Below are 10,693 nucleotides of genomic sequence, written 5' to 3'. Positions count from 1 at the left end.
AATCGGATAGGAATGAAAGGGTTTAAGAGTTTTTAAGAGTTTTAAGAGTTTTTAAGAGTTTTAGCCAAATGCTTTATAATATAGTATAGATATATATATATATATATATATATTTATTTATTTATTTATACTATATTATAAAGTATTTGACAAAAACTCTTAAAAATCATTTTTTATGCATGAAATACTGTTTATCGATGCATATTACTTAAAATTCAAGATTACAAGTAAATTTTGCATAAGTACAACTTATTAAAGCTCTATATTTGAATTCGTGTAATTAACTACATCTTATTTTAAATATAAAAAATCTAAAATATAATTACGATAATCATTGAGTTCTAACATAATAGTTAATTATTATCTTTATAAAATGTTATATTATTAAAGCAAAAATAAATTATTTCAAATTAATGAAATTACATAAAAAAATAGAACTTTTAAATAATTGATTTGATATTAACATTGATATATTTTTTTCCAAAATTTTATGATATATTCAAATTTATATTTTATTCAAAAATAAAATCATTATTGTTTTCTTGAAAACACATAAAATCGTATTATAACATCGACAAAAACAAATAATAAAATAGAACATTAAAATCGAGATATGTCTCGCTGCATTGCGCGAGTACTCTTCTAGTGTGTATATATATATATATATATATATATATATATATATATATATATAAAGAGAGAGAGAGAGAGAGATGAACGATCAAATGAAAATCACCCTCTTTTGTAAAAACCGTACAAATCACTCTCATTCGTCGGTTTCATTATTTAATCTTATGATATTTTTTCATGAAATTGTTTGATCTTGTAAAATTGTTTCATATAATACTTTTTTTGATGAATTTGTTTCATATATGGTTATGAAATTGTTTCATATAATATTTAATGAAATTTTAATGAAATTGTTTCATGTATTTCTCTAAAATTAAAATAATGAAGATGATGATATCCATGATTAACACCCTCCACAGTAAAAATGGTTAATCAACCTCTCAAAATTACAAAAAAATGAACAAAATGAAAAATTATGATTGGTTGAATGAGGTTTTCACAAATTGAGTGGTTTTTATATATAGGGGTTGGTTATTATACAACCATTGACATTTGTGCAACCAATACAACCCAATCTGAACCGTCCATTTCATTTGATTAATATGTTATTTCATAGAAGTTTTGATTGTTTCTTAATATAAAGTATTGATCATAATTAATGAACCATATATCTTCCATAAATATTTAAATCATAATATATGAACTCTCATCATTTCCATAAATATCTCAATTTATTGGGTTGCATTGGTTATACAAATGCGATGGGTTGTATTTGAAACAAACTCTATATATATCGATATCTAAATAAAACTCTGAAAAAAGAAAAAACCGAAAAATCATCTAAATCGTTAGATTGAGATGATCCAACAAATTTAATTAAAAAAGTGGTCATAACCACCATTCTTAAAAATATAAAACTTAACTTTTAAATAAAAAATAAGTGAAATGTAAAAAGAAATTAAAGTAAAATAAATTATACTTAAAAAACGATCACGTCTTTGATTTAACATCTGGTTCTTTATTTTTATTTCTTTTCAAGTTTGTAGCTAAATCTTTTCCATACACACACATATATACATATATATAGGACGTGTCAAATGTAATTTATTATATTTGTACAACCAATACAACTTAATCAATTGAGATATTTATGAAAATGATGAGAGTTCATTTATTATGATTTGAATATTTATGAAAGATGACTAGGGTTCATTAATTATGATCAATATTTTATATTAGAAACAATTTAAACTTGTATGAAATCACATATTCATCAAATTAAATGGACGGTTAAAATTGAGTTGTATTAGTTGTGTACCCGCGCAATGCGGTGGGAGCCGTGAATTTTAACAATTTTGAAGTTTCACTGGTTTTATTATAGAAGATTTAATGATGATATAAGTTACTCTAATATTTACATATTAATACAATTTGAATAAATAAGAGTTATGGTTCGAATTACAGTCTATCGATAAAAAAAATTGTATAACAGTTTAAAATCCAATATAAAATCCAACATATTTAAACGACTCCACAAATGTGTTCGATTTACATCAAAAACAAAGAATCAAGAGATCGAGAGTTCTAGAGCAATTGAATGTGAGATGAATAGAAGAACTTTTAATAACTCATGGTGAATATCAGTTTGAATCTCACCCTGGGGATGAGAAGATATAGATGTATGAGTGAAATGTGTCAAAAGTATCTTGGGGATATGAAAAGAAAAAATAATAATGTGCATTGGTAACTTGCACTGTATGTTATTTTAATTGTAAATTAAGAGATTTTAAGACTAAATGCATAAAGTAGTAGTACTTAATGTATTATGATTTGTTTTTAAGACTTTTAAGACTTTATGCATAAATGTATAATACTTTGTGTTTTAAAAATTGTTTTTAAGATTTTTGATAAATTTATTTTATAAGATAGTATAAATATATATAGCATATATATATAGTGTATATATATATATAGTGTATATATATATATATATATATATATATATATGTGTGTGTATTGTTTGTTTGTTTTATTTGTAGATAATCACATTCATGTCTCTATACGAATACGTGCATCTCATTACGACCACTATATATCAACATCATTTCTCCCCCTCCCAATTAATTGTATCACTATCCTCATTACCACGCTCTTTTCTCCGCAACATATTTCTTTTGTTTTTTTTAAAAGCTTTTAATACATCATAAGTCTGAATCGGTCAGACGTTTTTATTTTCAGACTTTTTGATTTTTTTTTTCAAATAAGAGCTAAAAAGCTCTTATAATACTCTGAATTTTTAAGTGATAGTCTAAACTCTTAATGTGCTCTTATTCGCACACGAGGACACTATATCGATCTCTCGCTTGATCTCCAGCTACCAAATAATACGATCTAGACATCATATCGATCTCTCACTCGGTCTCAAGCTACAGATCTATCCAAATCAATCTTTGCAAAACGATCTCTTTCATAAAAGATATGGAATTGAAATACATTACATCCAAAATTTTATAAATGACAAAAATACCCTCATTCCACCTTTTTCATTCTCATCTACCGCTTCCAATCTATCGAACCACTGGTTTCTCTCAATTTTGAACGATTGTTTCATCTTCTTCATCGATCAAAGACTACAGGCACGGTTTGTGCTTCAATTTTTGTTATCTCCAACGTACTACATCTGTTTTCTGCTTCGATTTTGTTAGGGGTCGTTTACTAAACGCTTACCCGGTAAGTACTTACCGGGTAATTTTTCTCACCGGATGAACATGCAAGGACCAAGAATCTTACCCGGTAAGAGCGATGTCTTACCCGGTAAGTGAGGGTGACGACTTTTACCCGGGTAAGCGCTTACCATAAATTGTTGTATAGGATACGTTTTGATGTACTACAATCTTACGCAATAAAATAAATTGTAGTGTTGACTCCACCGGGTAAGCATTTAGGTAAACGGCCCCTTACTATTTTTTATTTTTGCTTCGATTTATGTTACGACTTCATATTTTGGCTTATGATTTTTGCTTCGATTTTTTTCTTACAATTTCTGTTTTGATTTCTGCTTACGATTTATACTTCGATCTCTGCTTACAATTTATACTTTGGTTTCTCCTTACGATTTCTTTTCCGATTTCTGCTTCGATTTTGTTACTGCTTCTACATCATATTACTGCTTCATATTACTAATTTGACATATTTTTGTATATGATATACTGCTTCAAAGAAATAGTATTTTTGTCTTTTTTTCATCATTACATTTCATTCATGTCAATCAAACACTTGGTCAAACCTGATAACATTCCATTTCAATTCTTTCTAGATTCCAATTCTTTTGACAAATTTTATTCCTTCAAAAATCATTCTACGAATCAAACATCCTCTTAGTTTTAAGTATGAAAGACTAAAATAACAATGAATTGTAAAGAACAAAAATAAAAAACTATAATAAATTTTAAAATCTAAAAGCAAAAACAACAATAAATTATATGCTATGAAAATAAAAATTGACTTTAAAATCACCATTAACAAAAAAAAAACATGATTTATTCGAGTTTCCTTTATATGCATTAGCTTGTTGTATCGTGGTTATTTGTTTTTGTGAAATTATTTTTATATGAAATACGAATTTGAAATCTTAGGGGTCGTTTATCAAATACTTATCTGGTAAGTGCTTACCGGTAAAATTTAACACTATTATGTATTTATCGAGTAAGATTTTAGTCCATCAAAACGACATAGTATACAACAATTTACCCGTTAAGCGCTTACTGTCGTAAGAGTCGCCGCCCTCACTTACCGGATAAGACTCTTGATCCTTGTCTCGCTTTTACCAAGTAAAATGATTATGTCACGAATTAGGTACTAAAATGATTATCTTCAAACTATAGATCCTTAACGTGTGTTTTAAAGATATTGTTATTGCATTCGTTATTTGTGCATTTCGATAGGGATGTTTGTGGTGTGTTTCATGTGGTTTAAGGTTAAAACTACAAACCAAATCGTATATAACTCAAACTGTAAAAATAAAACAGCACCGCAAAATGTGGTGCAATTTCTACTTACATCTACTGAAATGTACGATCAATTACATCAGATTACTTAAAGTCAAAAATTCAAAACAAATTGAAAAGTATAGTGGTCCATGCAATATAGAGTTCTAACCATAAGGGTGGTGCCCGATTGGTTTGAGCTTGACTCCAAATATCAAAAGTACCAGGAGGTCTCAGGCTCAAATTCAAGGAGGAATAAAAATCTCCTTGTGGACTTATAGATATTTTTTTATTTAAATATTATTATTAGGTTAAAATATAAATTATATATATATATATATATATTAATAAAAATTACTATGCTATGTGGTTTAAACCATTGTTGTATAATTCAAAACCGTAAATAGAGCTGTATTGTATGGTTTAATAAAATTCAGATCATAAATTCATGTAAAGTTTGATACGACGCATACAATTTGTACAATTTAACCCCTACAACTTGTCATTTGCTTATTTGTCGCTCGTATAAAATACTTCTTAATAAATAATAAAAGTAATTTAATTACGAGTTAAAAAAAAAAACTGATAATTTCAAATAGAATGTCTGCTATTAGTGGAGTTTGACGTTTAGTTTTAGTAAGATCTTATTATAATTAACAGTTATTACAAAAACTGAAAGATTGACTTATTTTTTTCATGTAGTTTTTAAGACCTTTTTTATTAACATGGATATCTAACCCGCTAAGTGAGCCGACTAATCTCAGGACGACCACTTGCTTTGCAGATAGTCCAGAGTCACCGCATTTGAACCTCCGTGGCCACAAGGGGATTTTTATTCCTCCTTGGATTTGAACATGGGACCTCCTGGTACTTTTGACATTTGGAACCATGCTCAAACCAATCATGCACCACTCTTGTAGTTAGTTTTTAAGACTTTATTCATCTCTAACTCATGAGAGCATCCATATGTTGTGATTTTTCACTAAGCTTTTCGTTACATGTTATCAATTTAATGATTCAAAAACTCTGAAAAAAACCTGTTTTAGGTTTTTCATAGGTTTTTTAAACTTTTCGGATTTCGTTATTTAAAATTTCTATTATTCATTAAAATAAATCTGATTTTAAAATAAATCTGATTTTATAGGACAGCTAGGCATTAAGGTTATCGAACCAAATCAAAAACTGTCATATCTAAAAGTATTTTATACGACGCTATTTGAAAAGCGTCCCTATAAACACAAGTGTTTTATAAAAAAACGGGTTTATAGGAAATTTAGAAAAATCCCTGAATTCACATTATTTATTAATCATATTATAAATTAATTAAATAATGCTTGTTCAAAGCTTGTCTGCAGATACAACCCAATTGAGGCACGAGAACACACCGAACATGTACTGAACAACGAAAACTAACACCCGAACCAACCTCTAGGTTGCAAAACCGTTTGTGTTGTACGATGATCTAATTTACAAAATTGTAACACGAATCAAATAGGATTAGATGTCACTTAATACTTTTAACCAAACACCTCCTGATACTAAATTTTTACAGGTTTATATGTGATGATAAAAAAATGAAAAAGTGCAACAAATTGGAATCAACTTTTTATTTATTCAAACGAATCATAACATTAAAAATGGTTGTACAAAATAAATGTTATGAATTATGGTTTCCAAAAATAATAACGAAAGCAAACTTAGTTTTCTTCATGCAATTTATAAAAAAAATAAAAAGATTTAGAGATAATAAATTTATGTAAAAAAATATTTGAGAAATAAATTTAAGGGTAAAAAATGTTGATATTGGAAAGAAAACAAAAAAAGGCGAATACCATGTGGATGCGAGGGAAGCTTACCAATGGATCTCACATTTTTCTCGATTTATCATCATTCGTAAGGAAAACGTGTGCACCTTCCCACCACCACACAACACACATTAATCTTTTACACTTTTATATTTCTAGAATATATATATAGGGGTGAGTTCAAATAAAAACCACTCAATTTGTAAAAATTGTGAAAACTTTATTCAACCAATCATAATTTTTCATTTTGTTCATTTTTTTGTAATTATGAGAGGTTGATTAACCATTTTTATTGTTGAGGGTTTTAATCATGAATATTATCATCTTCATTATTTTAATTTTAGAGAAATACATGAAACAGTTTCATTAAAATTTCATGAAGTAGTATATGAAACAATTTCATAACCATATATGAAATAACTTCATCAAAAAAAGTATTATATGAAACAATTTCACAAGATTAACAATTTCATAAAAATTTCATAAGATTAACGACGGATGAAAGTAGTTTTTACGGTTTTTACAAATTGAAGTGGTTTTTATTTGATCGCTTTCATATATATATATATATATATTGTTTGTTTGTTTGTTTTATTTGTAGATAATCACATTCATGTCTCTATACGGAACGTGCATCTCATTTCGACCACTATATATCAACATCATTCCCCCCTCCTTTCACCCCCTCCCAATTAATTGTATGACTATCCTCATTACCACGCTCTTTTCTCCGCAACATATTTCCTTTTAGGGTTTGTTTGTTTTTTTTAAAATCTCTTAATACATCATAAGTTTGAATCGGTCAGACCTTTTTATTTTCAGACTTTTTGATTTTTTTTTTCAAATAAGAGCTAAAAAGCTCTTATAATTCTCTGAATTTTTAAGTGATAGTCTAAACTCTTAATGTGTTCTTATTCGCACACGAGGACACCATATCGATCTCTCGCTTGATCTCTAGCTATCAAATCATACGATCTAGACACCATATCGATCTCTCACTCGGTCTCAAGCTACCGATCCATCCAAATCAATCTTTGCAAAACGATCTCTTCAAATCAATATATCTTTTATACGAGTTATTTTCTGAGTATGATCAAACCAACGAGCAAGGGGATGATGGTGACACAATTAATGCAAAATGAATATTGGTTCTAGTCGTTATGAGACTTTGTTCGTGTTTATATTGATTCAGATTTCAGACTTCAGGCGTAAAAATAAACAATCTGACGGATTCAAATTTCAGACTTCAGCACCACCTCTTTTAAATCAGAAGTAAAATCAAACTTCAGACTTCAATACCTCTTGAAAAACAGAAGTCACCTTAGTTTATGTTGAATGTGTCGACCCCTACCAATTAAATTTCAATTTTGAAAGATGATTTATTGATTAATGGTGAAATAAGGACTTGTTTTATATTGTTTAAGGTCATTCATTAATGAATGTAAACTATAGCTCATCTCAGTGTTTTTTTTAATTTCTATCAAAAGACAAATTGAATTTCATTGCCTCTGTAATGTAAATATATGTATTTTTATTATCTTGTTTTACAGTATAATCAAAAGTTTTTAGTGTAACAAGACCTTCAAAAAGATTGAAACATCTCTGAAAATAAACACCAGTTTAGGATGTAATGTCCCACTTTTACTAACCTCTTTGGGGGTATATTCGTCATATTTATGTAGCGTACATGCATGCATCATATCTATATATCGCACATGTATGCACGTATCTATGTATCATACATGAATGCATCATATCTATTTATAGTATATGAGAACGGGGAAATTACATATAACTTTACATTAAAATCATATGTGATTCACACCTGGACAAATCGCTTGCTCACCCTTGCGTTAAATGGATCTCGTAATCGCATGTGGTTTAATGCAAAATCACATATGATTTGTCTGTTTTCATTTTTTTTTTATTTCGACTTTGTTCTACATTGATTATTGTAAATTACTGACTACACTGATTTTAATCTATGTGCTGTACTTTATCTGCTTGAAATGAATAAAACTTTATATATGGTTAGATTCCGATGAGAAGGAAAGTTATATTAAGAAGCGTAAGAAGAGATCTCTGCACTGGATCAATTCTAATTGAATGTCAACACTAATGAGGTGCACCAAGATACACCAGATGAATTCCTTCTTCTAAAACGCAATTCATGAGTGAGCATGAGATGAAAAGTGATCAAAGGTTCAGATGTATATTCCAGTTTGGTTTATGTAATATTCCAGTTTGGTTTCCTGTTTGGAAAAACCTAAATCTCTAAATCTATTTTCACTAATTCAGTGATGTATATCTGTTAGTTCATTTGGTACTGTCAAATGTAGATTGCATGTTCACGACCTCAATATCATCCAAAATATGATCGGTAACTGGTTAATAAGTCCAGTTATAACATTTCAATCTAGAAATTAATAGAACAGTTATTACATGCAACAAAAATACCATCTCGTTTTTGTTAACATATAATAAGAAAAGTTATGAAAATATGTTACTTTTAAATATATTTATTGTTTTTTTCCAATGTTATTTTATAGAAACGTGTTTTTAAAATATATGTTTATTGATTTATAGTTTGAAAATTGTCTATTTAAAAATACGTATATTTTGACAGAACCTTTTAATAATATGTTTTCAAAATATAAATAATTAAATGTATACTTTAAAATAAACTAAAAGGGTTCTCGTACAATGCATCGATATATATCTTGATTTTAATATTTTATTTTATCTTTTATCTCAGTCGATATTATAATATGGTTTTATGTAATTTTGAAAAGGCGATGATGTTTTTATTTTTGAATATGATATAAGTTTGAATATATCATAAAATTTTGACAAAAATATATCGATATTAGTATCAAATTAACTATTTAAAATTTCTCATTTTTTGTGTAATTTTTTAATTATAATTTAATTCAAGTTCAATAACGAAGTAATTTATATTTGGTTTGATAATATAATTTTCTTATAAAGATAATAATTAATTATTTTGTTAGAACTCGATAATTATCCTAATTATATTTTAGATTTTTTATATTTTAAAATGAGATGTTTATCCTCTATTTGATTATGTTTATCCGTAATTAGTTACACGAATTCAAACATGGAGCTTTAATAAGTTGTACTTAATGCATAATTTATTTGTAATCTTGAATTTTAAATAATATGAATCAATATACAATACTTTATGCATAAAAAATAGTTTTTAAAAGTTTTTATTAAAATACTTTATAATATAGTATAGATAAATAAAAGTATATGCATTTTAAAGGTAATTTACTCTGATAATAATAATAAATAAAATAAGAATTTTAAAATGAGTTTTATGTAAGGAAAAGGTGGTTCTTGTTACGGTGTTATCAAGAAAAATGCCAACCACGTTTTCTTTCTGATTGACGTTGTACTCGAAATTCTTTAGGGTTTGATTTGTTACACTAATTGGAATATGTATGTTTAATATGACTTTTACGTAAAACAGGCAGGAATAAAATGGAATATGCATGCTTTATCTGTATTCTTATAGAATAAACTTATATTTTACTAATATAATCTTAAATAAAACATAATTCTCTTCTAAAACATCAAACAGATCTCCTCAAAATATTATTTTTATACAGTTTCTATATTTTTTTTATTAATTTATGTAATTTATTATACATTAATTGATAAAAAAAAATAATGTAGAAAAGAGATAATAAAATTTAGAATCTACATGAACTTTTTATTTTTGTGTCATTATAATTGTTTTGACAAAAACTTTCTAATGATATATTTTGTTTAAAAATATAATTATTTTATTATAATCTGATAAATTACATAAATTAATCAGAATATATAAACAACTCGTTGGGGTAAATTGGTAATTTAACTTGACCTATTTAGTCTTACCAAATGCTAAGCTAAACAACTGTCATGTCCTGTCCTGTCTGGACACCAAACGCACCCTTAAGTAGCGTTTGGTACACAGACATAATTGGACAGGACATGACAGGACATGATAGAACAAGAGGGTAGGACTGGACAAGACTGGATTGAACATAACAGATTAACAGAAGTATGTCTGATGTTTGGTACGACTAGGACTGCACGAGACAAAATTAGATAAGTTACCCCCAAAAGTTATTTGATGATTTTAAATATTATATAATAGTTATAATTAACACAAATAAAGTAAATAATTAAAGAATAAATATTTGTACATAATTTTCATATTTGTATCAAATTTGAATGAAAAATTAGGTATAATTGATGGTAGTAGTGGTGGTGGTGGTAGCCAACGATAGTAGTGGCAACGAGCGGTGGTGGTCGGTGGCTGAC

The sequence above is a fragment of the Cynara cardunculus genome (assembly GCF_001531365.2).
Source record: "Cynara cardunculus var. scolymus isolate 2C chromosome LG 8, CcrdV1, whole genome shotgun sequence".
In the NCBI taxonomy this organism is placed as follows: domain Eukaryota; kingdom Viridiplantae; phylum Streptophyta; class Magnoliopsida; order Asterales; family Asteraceae; genus Cynara; species Cynara cardunculus.
This window is presented reverse-complemented; position numbering follows the sequence as displayed.